This window comes from Nannobrachium achirus (genome assembly GCF_963921795.1).
Source record: "Nannobrachium achirus genome assembly, chromosome: 5".
Lineage (NCBI taxonomy): Eukaryota > Metazoa > Chordata > Actinopteri > Myctophiformes > Myctophidae > Nannobrachium > Nannobrachium achirus.
In genome coordinates this window covers 62,869,602-62,879,008 of record NC_137814.1, presented here as the reverse complement: position 1 = coordinate 62,879,008, position 9,407 = coordinate 62,869,602, and the positions used below count along the sequence as shown (strand labels likewise).

The 9,407-nt window shown below is 43.0% G+C and overlaps 1 pseudogene across 1 annotated transcript; it reads left to right on the top strand.

The window, feature by feature from the left end:
* The first annotated feature begins 860 nt into the window (after positions 1 to 860).
* On the top strand, positions 861 to 1,804 carry LOC308285732 (large ribosomal subunit protein mL45-like; annotated as a pseudogene). Its single transcript has one exon. The product of its transcript is annotated as a large ribosomal subunit protein mL45-like (transcript).
* The last annotated feature ends 7,603 nt before the right edge of the window (positions 1,805 to 9,407 follow it).

Genomic DNA, 9,407 nt, shown 5'->3' with positions numbered 1-9,407 from the left:
TGGGGAAAGTGTTTGTACACAAAAAACTATGAATTGAATTGAAAAAAAATATATATATATAAAAAAAAAAAAATAATCCAATAAGATGCAGAGTGAGTTACTGGCTAGTTTCAAAGTTCTAGTATTTTGGAGTAGGCCTATTCTGGTCCGAGGGCTGGTACGATTGTGACTTTCCTCGGGGCTTCGTTGGCTTAGGGAGTGCAACACATACAAAAACATATTATTGAACTCCAGTCTCCATGGCATGACTAATCAATAGAAAAAGAAATGTCATTTTGGGGGTGAACTACTCCTTTGAGTTGGTTATTGACTCATGGCATGCATTCTATGCTATTTATAACCCTCCTTCGCACACACACGAACACACACACACACACACACACACACACACACACACACACACACACACACACACACACATATATAGGAAATTGCAAGTGTGGTTGCCGTGACACAAATTTTGCTAATACATTTTGTCTTACCATTTGAATTTTTCCCATTCAATCAATGGGGAAAAATAATTCACTAATAAATGAATGGCCATATATGGAGATCTCTGTCAGTCCGTGTCCCTTTTATGCCCATATATGGATATCCCTGAATCAGGGATCTCCCTCTCAATCAGGAACCCTGATGTCATCAATATTAAGCCCATATATGGACATACTGTGTCAACTGACATTATCTAAGTATGACATCATAGACTCCCATCTTTGGGCATGACTTCAAGTCTCAATCTTCAGTAACACTACTCAAGAGAGAGTTCAGCACCTTAGTGACACCTCTGAGTCTGCACATCTGGTTGTAGTGGATACTAGTGACGCTCTTGAACACTACCGCTGGAAACCTACATAGAAAAGATGGCGACGTCAATGCGGAGGACGTTAGGAACCCTTCATCTACTGACATGTAATACTTTGAATAATTCAGAGTTGTGTTTGCATGTGAGGCATCCTCTCCCACTAATCCTGACGGTGCGAACAAGAAACGCTATTTCATCCCGCCGGCCGCTGGGGTGAAAGGGCAAGCTTCGGGTATCGGAGACCTGGAGGCCAAGGCCAAAGCGGCTGGTGTTATAATAAGTCAGCAGTACATCGAGAGGCCCATCAACATAGCCTGCACTGCGGGTATATTCAACCCCTACATCCCTCCGGAGGGTCTCTCCAATCTGTCCAAAGAGGGGCTGAAACAACGCACTGAGCAGATAAAACAGGGCGCTGCCTCGCAATTCGCGATACGCAAGATAAAGGAATATGATTCTCATTTCAACACGAAGGAGTTCCCAGCACAAGCTCAAGAGACGTTCATTGAAGCTCACAATGCCCTGACACACTTCAACAAGGAAAAACTGCACTCGTTGGTTACAGAAAGGTGTTACCCTGAAATGACGAGGGGAAACCGCTGCAAGACCATCCACTGGACATTCGTTGAGTCTCTTGAGCCGCCCAGAGTGGTCCACGCTAGCTGCCCGGACATGGTCTCTAAGGGCAACCTGTATGGTCAGGTGACACTCCGCATGCACTCCAGACAGACCCTGGCCTTTAATGACCGCCTTGGGAGGCTGATGGTGGGGAGCGAGACAGAGCCTAAAGACGTCTTGGAGTACCTTGTGCTGGAGCGTCATCTGGTCAACCCGTACGGCCGCTGGAGGATACACGGCAAGATCGTGCCGGCCTGGGCCCCTACCAAAGACCCCGTCATCAAGACGGTTATGATCCCCGGTCAAGAGCTCAAACCAGGAGATAAATTTGATGCCCTCAACTACAAAGTTACCAAGCCAGAGGCAGTGCAGTGGAACAAATAGCAATATGAAAAACACCATGTTGGCCATTTAAAATGTATATTTTTACATTTTCCCATACATTTTCAGAGCCTGAGGTTTTGTCAGAGTTTTGTTGTATTTGTCTGGAATTCCCTCTCTCCAAAGGAGAATCCAAGAGGGAATTCCAAATCCTCTCCCAGAGGAAATTCCAGCGCCTCTGCATAAGATTATTTTACTAACCACTTTTAGTCAGTGATCCACATGCCCAAAAGCTCAAGGAATATGGTTGAACCTGTGATGTTCTGCTGCATTTTTTATTTCTGTTTTATCTATTAGTTATTAGGTCATTATGATCCACAGAATGAGGGGCCTGCTCTGCCGGAAACATCGCGGAAAAGGTTATGGCCATTGTATATTCACTGTCCCATTGACTCCACTTCCACTACACAGGAAAGGAAATATATAAAAAAAAAAAAAAAACTGCTTTAAGTAGCATGTGAGGGGTCAAACTGGAGGGTTTTCATGATTCTGAATCCATCGCAATCATTTATTTTGCACAAAAAAACATTCCTTGGGCTAGAAAACAAACCAACAAAACTGTGAAAAGTGATGACTCATCACTGTGATGACTTTCAATGAAAGTTTGTACATTTGTATTATACAAGTGTACTAAAAGAACATTTTGAACACCTGACATACTAGGCAAGTTAGTGAGACTTGAGAGACAAGAAGTTGCCAGCACTCAAGGAATTTCCTGTTCACCTAGGATATAGTGGTGCGATTATACAATGAAGTAACACAAAAAGCCCCAAAGGCTTGTTTGGTCCTATGTAGGCATAGTGGCACTTATAGGACCACTGTTCATTTTCTTCATTAAGTTCGTTTGGTTTAATTCATTTTCCCCTTTTCCCGGCGACATCATGCTCCCACTCTGAACTGTGTTCTTGGCTAGCAACAAAAAACAACGGCATCAACTGCTACTGTAGCTAACTTATAACGTCTCCATCATCGGCAACGCATTTAAAACTAAGGCAACTGGAACCTGGAAGTTAACTGACAAACATTATTTTAAACAACATTTGATTTGATTTGTACCCCTTTCTAAATAAACCGATTGTTATATTTGTACCATATACTTTGATCCTGTCTCATATCTATAGCGCCATGACCCTAAACACAATATTATGAGAACTGAGATGGCAGGCGCGCACTCTAACATGCATCTCTAGCTAAAGCATATTCATCTCACACTCAGTCTCTACCACAACCATAATCCGGGATTATGTATTCTTTCTGAACCTATATTATTATGTACCCTCAAGGCGACACCATTACAGTCTGGACATAACATTACCAGTTCCAGTGTCCGTTTCAGCTCCAGCATGTATGCAACCTGCTCGGGATGAATGCTGTCATAGGGGAAATAGACGTGGAGGCCATCGACATCCACCCTACAACAACTGAATATAGAACAAATTACTTTTCTTTTGTATTCTTGTTTTTAATGAAGAGCGAGGAAGACTTCATTCAAAGGCTCTGCTAACAGGACTAGAATTACATTTTGCTTTAGTCTTGAAATATACAAACATTGATTTTGACTTAAAACACTTAATTGATTTACTCTTCCTTAGGGGAATCTTTTTCTTCTTTTTTTTGGTCTTTCGCCTTGTCCTCGTTGTTGTTGTCGACTCTGTTGACTCCGTTGTTGTTGATGTCCCACTCCGGTCTGTGTCAATTTGGGTTCATAAAACTAGAAGAAAATACACAAATAATAGAACTAGCCATGTTTGCCATCCAGTGCACCCACACAGTGAGGGAGGTTCCACTTCTCACGAAAGACATTGGCTAAAGCTTTCCAATCCTCCTTCGTTGGTACAGGCATTTAAGCAGTTCAAGAAAATGCCCAGGCAACAGTGTTGGCAGGTATGTCATCACAAAGGGATAGAGTGCAGCTGCATGCACTTGCATCCCTGCGTCCGACTTTGTGATTCTGCGTCTTAGCGCGTGTGCTTCTCCTTCGTTGCCCCCTTGCTCCATCAGGTTAAAAAACGCCACACGATGACTTCTGCAACGGTGGTCACAATACCAACCACAGTGGATCTATCTGCCCACATGGAAATTAGAGGCGATTGTCGCAAAAGATAAAGAAAAGGGTCCCATTTGTGGTGTTGCATTTGTGGGATGACTTACCAGCCACGCAAGAGCAATACAAACATCCGGGTCTTGGTTGACGCCCCGAAGTGCTGTCTTCAGGATAGCCATTGTAGAAGTTTCAGGCCGGGTACTAAGGGTGAAAATTCATAACCCTTCTCCACAAAAGTTTTGAGAGTTTGTGACTCTTCCTGCACTGCCTGGAAGATATAAAAATGTCATAGGCCAGTGATTCCTTTACAGGCCGTGACCCCCAAAATAATCATATTTTAACTGGGGACCCTTATGAGCACAGAGTTGAGGCATTACATTTTGTATAACATAGCAGAAAATAGCAGATCAAATACTCACAAGGCCTGGCATTGCGAGTATGACACTTTGAGACCCACTGGTGTAGCAGAGTGTTTCCAGTGATCCAAATATCAGCACCCTGACTCTGTTTGACCAGAATGGAACAGACCCTTGATTAGTATCATCAGAAACACCTGTGAAGGAAGTCGAAAGACACCCGAAAGTAGAACAAAATGGCTATGTGCATATACCTGTATCCCCCCCCCCCCCCACACACACACGCACACACACCAAATAATTTGGCCCGCAGGTTGAGAACCATTGTTGTAGACCATCCATTTGTATCTCTATTTAATATGTAAATTCTAACCATCCAGGTTCTTACAACAAACCTTTAGTGTCTTAACCCTTAAGTTCTGTTCAGATTCACTACACCTTCGTTCTGTTCGGGTCATTTTGACCCGGTGGATATTTGGTTTAAAAAAAACAACACTAATATAAATTTTAACTTAACAAATCATCATGATACATTGACTTTGACTCAATACCAAACAATTCATATGATATATTTGGTAAATGTTTGCATTTCTGCTTTGCTATATCACATTAAACACTGAAAGAGCTAGGCGTTTTTACTGATTTAGCTGAAATCCATGTAAAAAAAACTACTTCATTTAATACTGGGCAATATTGCTCATGCTTATAGGAAGGGGGGGAGGGTTCGGAATGGGGCTTCGGAAGGGGGGTGTTAGAAGTGGGGGTGACTGTGTGTCTGTGTTTTGACATAATACTGTGTATTTCTGGGCTTCCGGGTCAAAATGACCCGAACAGCACTTAAGGTTCAAAAAATATGAGGGGGGTGTAGCATGGGTGTAGTGCAAAAATATTTTTTTTACATGTTCATCTCAGAAGAATCTTTAAGGCCAGTGAGTTTCAGGTGGAAACATTTTTAACTTCTACCTTTTTTTGCCAAATGAAAATGTAAAACGGGTCAAAATGACCCGAACAGCACTTAAGGGTTAAGCATTCAACTTAAAATTCAACTTGGCCACACCAGCGGTTTCGCCAGAGCATTTGCGGGCTGAGATAATCCAAATATGAAGAGATCGTTGAAGTCATCCCTGGCAGCATGTAGATACTGGGCTCCTGTTTTGTCATGGGTATATTTTAAAACCTCTCGGACAGTGAAGCCATGGATCTCGAGCTCGACTGTCTACAACTTTTGTATGTGGTGTTTTGGCGTACGACGCTTAGAAGTGGTTGAAGTAAAGCATTTAAGCTTTATTTCCCATCATCCGTAACAGGAGCAAGTTCTCAATCATGTGATCCAGATTCCATGTCCTGAAGACTACCATGCTCTCGTGGTTGACTTGGGCCGCCCTCACCTTCTTGAGGAAGTCGTAGGTATCTTTCAGGTAGCTGGGGTGGAGGTGTGAAAGGGGGTTCATGAAATGGGGATTTTAAGCCGTGACATCATTTTGTAGGCAGAGGAGAACTCTGCCCCCAGAGCATTTTCTGTCCCTCGCTATTTCAACAGATCTGAGACAAAAATAACGACTAAAGTATAATTCTAACACTTTCCTTTCAACAACAAAGAGAAGAAAAATGTGTAAATAGTAAAAATTGTAAAAAGATTCACGGAAACTGGGGGCAGAAATCCTCCTCTGCCTACAAAATGATGTCATACTTAACTCTTATACTGCTTTGGACGTTCCTGTTCGCCCCAATTCTAGAGAGTGGGGACGGCCAACACGGCCGTTCGTTCGTTTGATGTTTTTTATGGATTATGATAAAAGACGTCCTTGCGCAACTTTTCAATGTATAATTGGTCGTCGGGTCGTTTTGAGGACAGCCGGAAACCGCGTCATAAAAAAAAAGTAAACAGACTGTCCTGGCTCCAGTGGCGTCAGTTCAGAACAAGCTAAGGTATGGCAACATGACTGGTGTCACCAGGCATGTTGCCATACCTTAGCAACAGGCACGATGAAAAGTACATTTTTATTATTTCCCCCTGGAGCCAAGGTATGGCAGCTGCATACCCCTGCCATACCCAATTGACGCCCCTGCCTGGCTCCGCCTGCTAGCCTTGAGGGATTATATTGTTTTTTTTGTTAGTAGAGAGAGAGAGAGAGAGAGAGAGAGACACGTTGGTAAAAGCGATCATTTTGTCGGAAATCAGTTGTTTTATAGTATTAGTAGTATAGTAATTGTAGTAGGTAGTAGTATTTAGCAGTACTAGAATATTGAGATTGAACTCAGCCTCAACTTGCTGGTATCATTCCGCCGAAGTGCGACCCACCCCCCCTGGCCGAGGAGCAGCAGCAGCAGCCAGCAGCAGAGCAGATCCACGGATAGAAACAAACTTTGTTAGAATTAGGATTAGAAACCTACCCGCGTTGGTGACTCAGGACCAGGCAGCGCCCACGAATGGTGGTGGTGGTTGTGATGATGATGATGATGATGATGATGATGATGAAGAAGAGAAAAAGATCACTGTAGCCGTTGGTATTGAAGATAAAAAGATTGAAGATGGTGCCAGTCGCGAAGAACCGGGGTCCTAAAGTGGATCAAGAGCCTCGTGATATTGTGGAAACCGATCCCGACGGAGCTCGACCCCCGTGTAGGATGGATCCCCCCGCCCGGGGGCTCACATCGCCGCAGCAGCAGAGACCCATGTACCGCCGCCACCGCCGCGAAGAGACAGACGAACTGGGCGATTTGGCCAATGAAGAATGGCTTCCGCGTAGAGACCCCTCGGAGAACAGAGGCCACGATTCTACTGTCCAAAGTAAGACTTCCAATCCAGTGCATGTATGTATTGTATAGTTGTATACTGTATATAGTTGTATACTGTGTGATAACAGAGCATCCGTGTGGAACTGGAAGCCTGGGATGGGGGGATGGTCAGTGATCAGTGAGATGGGGTAGGGTAACGGTTTTCCATTGCGACGTGTTGCCACTCCGACATTGGGATCCGGTCTAGAGCCCGCCTACTGCATCCGGCTATTTACACGTACACATACATGCAAGAAATGTTTCCGTATCCGGACCGGATCAGTAACTTGATCCAAGCAGTTAGGATCCACGTGCTTGCGTTTGTTTTTGTCGCTACACAGGACACACGTGGAGTTCCTATCACGCGCGTGCACGTACCGCGTGTAGTGTACGTGCACTGCACAGCTACTAGGATTATTTGATGGGAATTTAGGATTTATTGGCTTAGTTTGTGTGTGCTGTGATAGAAATCTTAATGAATGTAATGTAAGACTGTTTAATATGTGCAGTAATGTCACTTTACCATAGTAAGTTAAGAATAGTATTATTCAGTTGGCACAGAAAGACTGACTCAGCCAACAGCTGTCTATGGGGACAGTGGCTCCACGCGTGCTCCGACGTCACCAGCCCATACATGGAAGACTCTTCACAACTGAATTGTATCTTTAGACAACTGTTTAGTGGACACCCTCTCAACTATTCTTGTCACACTGTCGGTGTATATAATGGGACCATGCCTGAGAAACGGGAGCGACACTTGCACGTGTGTTGTCTCAGAAGCTCTTGATATGCTGTTAAATAAATATTGTATTCACTATCACTCCACCCTTATGGAAATTCAATTATTATATTAGTACAGTATGATGTTTGAAAAATTCTACAACAGTGGAGGTCCCACCGAGATCGGCATAATCTGTCTGTCAGCTTTTCTCTTTTTCCGTACAGGACACACTGGCTATTGATTCAGAGCAGCTGTCGGACAGGGATCGCCGGTCGAACTTAACCCTTAAGTTCTGTTCAGATTCACTACACCTTCGTTCTGTTCGGGTCATTTTGACCCGGTGGATATTTGGTTTAAAAAAAACAACACTAATATAAATTTTAACTTAACAAATCATCATGACACATTGACTTTGACTCAATACCAAACAATTCATATGATATATTTGGTAAATGTTTGCATTTCTGCTTTGCTATATCACATTAAACACTGAAAGAGCTAGGCGTTTTTACTGATTTAGCTGAAATCCATGTAAAAAAAACGACTTCATTTAATACTGGGCAATATTGCTCATGCTTATAGGAAGGGGGGGAGGGTTCGGAATGGGGCTTCGGAAGGGGGGTGTTAGAAGTGGGGGTGACTGTGTGTCTGTGTTTTGGCATATTACTGTGTATTTCTGTGCTTCCGGGTCAAAATGACCCGAACAGCACTTAAGGTTCAAAAAATATGAGGGGGGTGTAGCATGGGTGTAGTGCAAAAATATTTTTTTTACATGTTCATCTCAGAAGAATCTGTAAGGCCAGTGAGTTTCAGGTGGAAACATTTTTAACTTCTACCTTTTTTTTCCAAATGAAAATGTAAAACGGGTCAAAATGACCCGAACAGCACTTAAGGGTTAACTGGGTGAGAGTATCGTGAATACAATATTATTTGAGAGGCCAGACGTGGTCATTGTATCGCATGTACCCAGGACAGGCCACGACATTTAAGATGCGGCTGTCGTACTTGCATGAACAAAGTTTAATAGAGAGATGCCTTGCATGTATAGAAGGTTTCTGCCGTATCTCGGACGTATAGGCCTACTGTTTGAACGCACAGTAGACCTACCTGTGGAATCCAGGGGAAAGCTAATACGTAGCTCCACGTGATCGTGGGTTGTTGTTTCTGTTAAAGTACAGTACCTGTAGGAAACCAGGGTTAGGGTTGATTATCGATTGGGGAATCGCCTTTCGGCAATAATCATCTCGGTATAGAATATTGCATGACGTAATCAGACGAAATATTCTCTAAAGACGCCGCACGTGGGCGATTCGTGGAAGACGAAAATATAGAACGTTAAGGACATACGTAACCAGACGTAAAATATGAAGGCCTAATTATGAAATAGTCGTAACCAGACGGGATATATTTAACTATGAAAGCCAGACTTGGTTGTTAAATAACTGCCCACAAAGGGGGGATAATATAGTTAAATGGTAATTTAAATATATTACATGGTAATGATATTAATTATGCATTTATGATAGTCAACTAGAAGTGGGTAGTTGGAAGAAAGAAAAAACAGAACCCAAATAGGAATCGGTATTATCTTTTCTTTCCACTTTCTTTCCTCTGTCTGGGGTAGAATGACCTGGGAAAATAAGAAGGTCTTATGTCATTAGGACATTGGGTAGACTGTATATAGGTTTTGCCACGACCTTAAATATT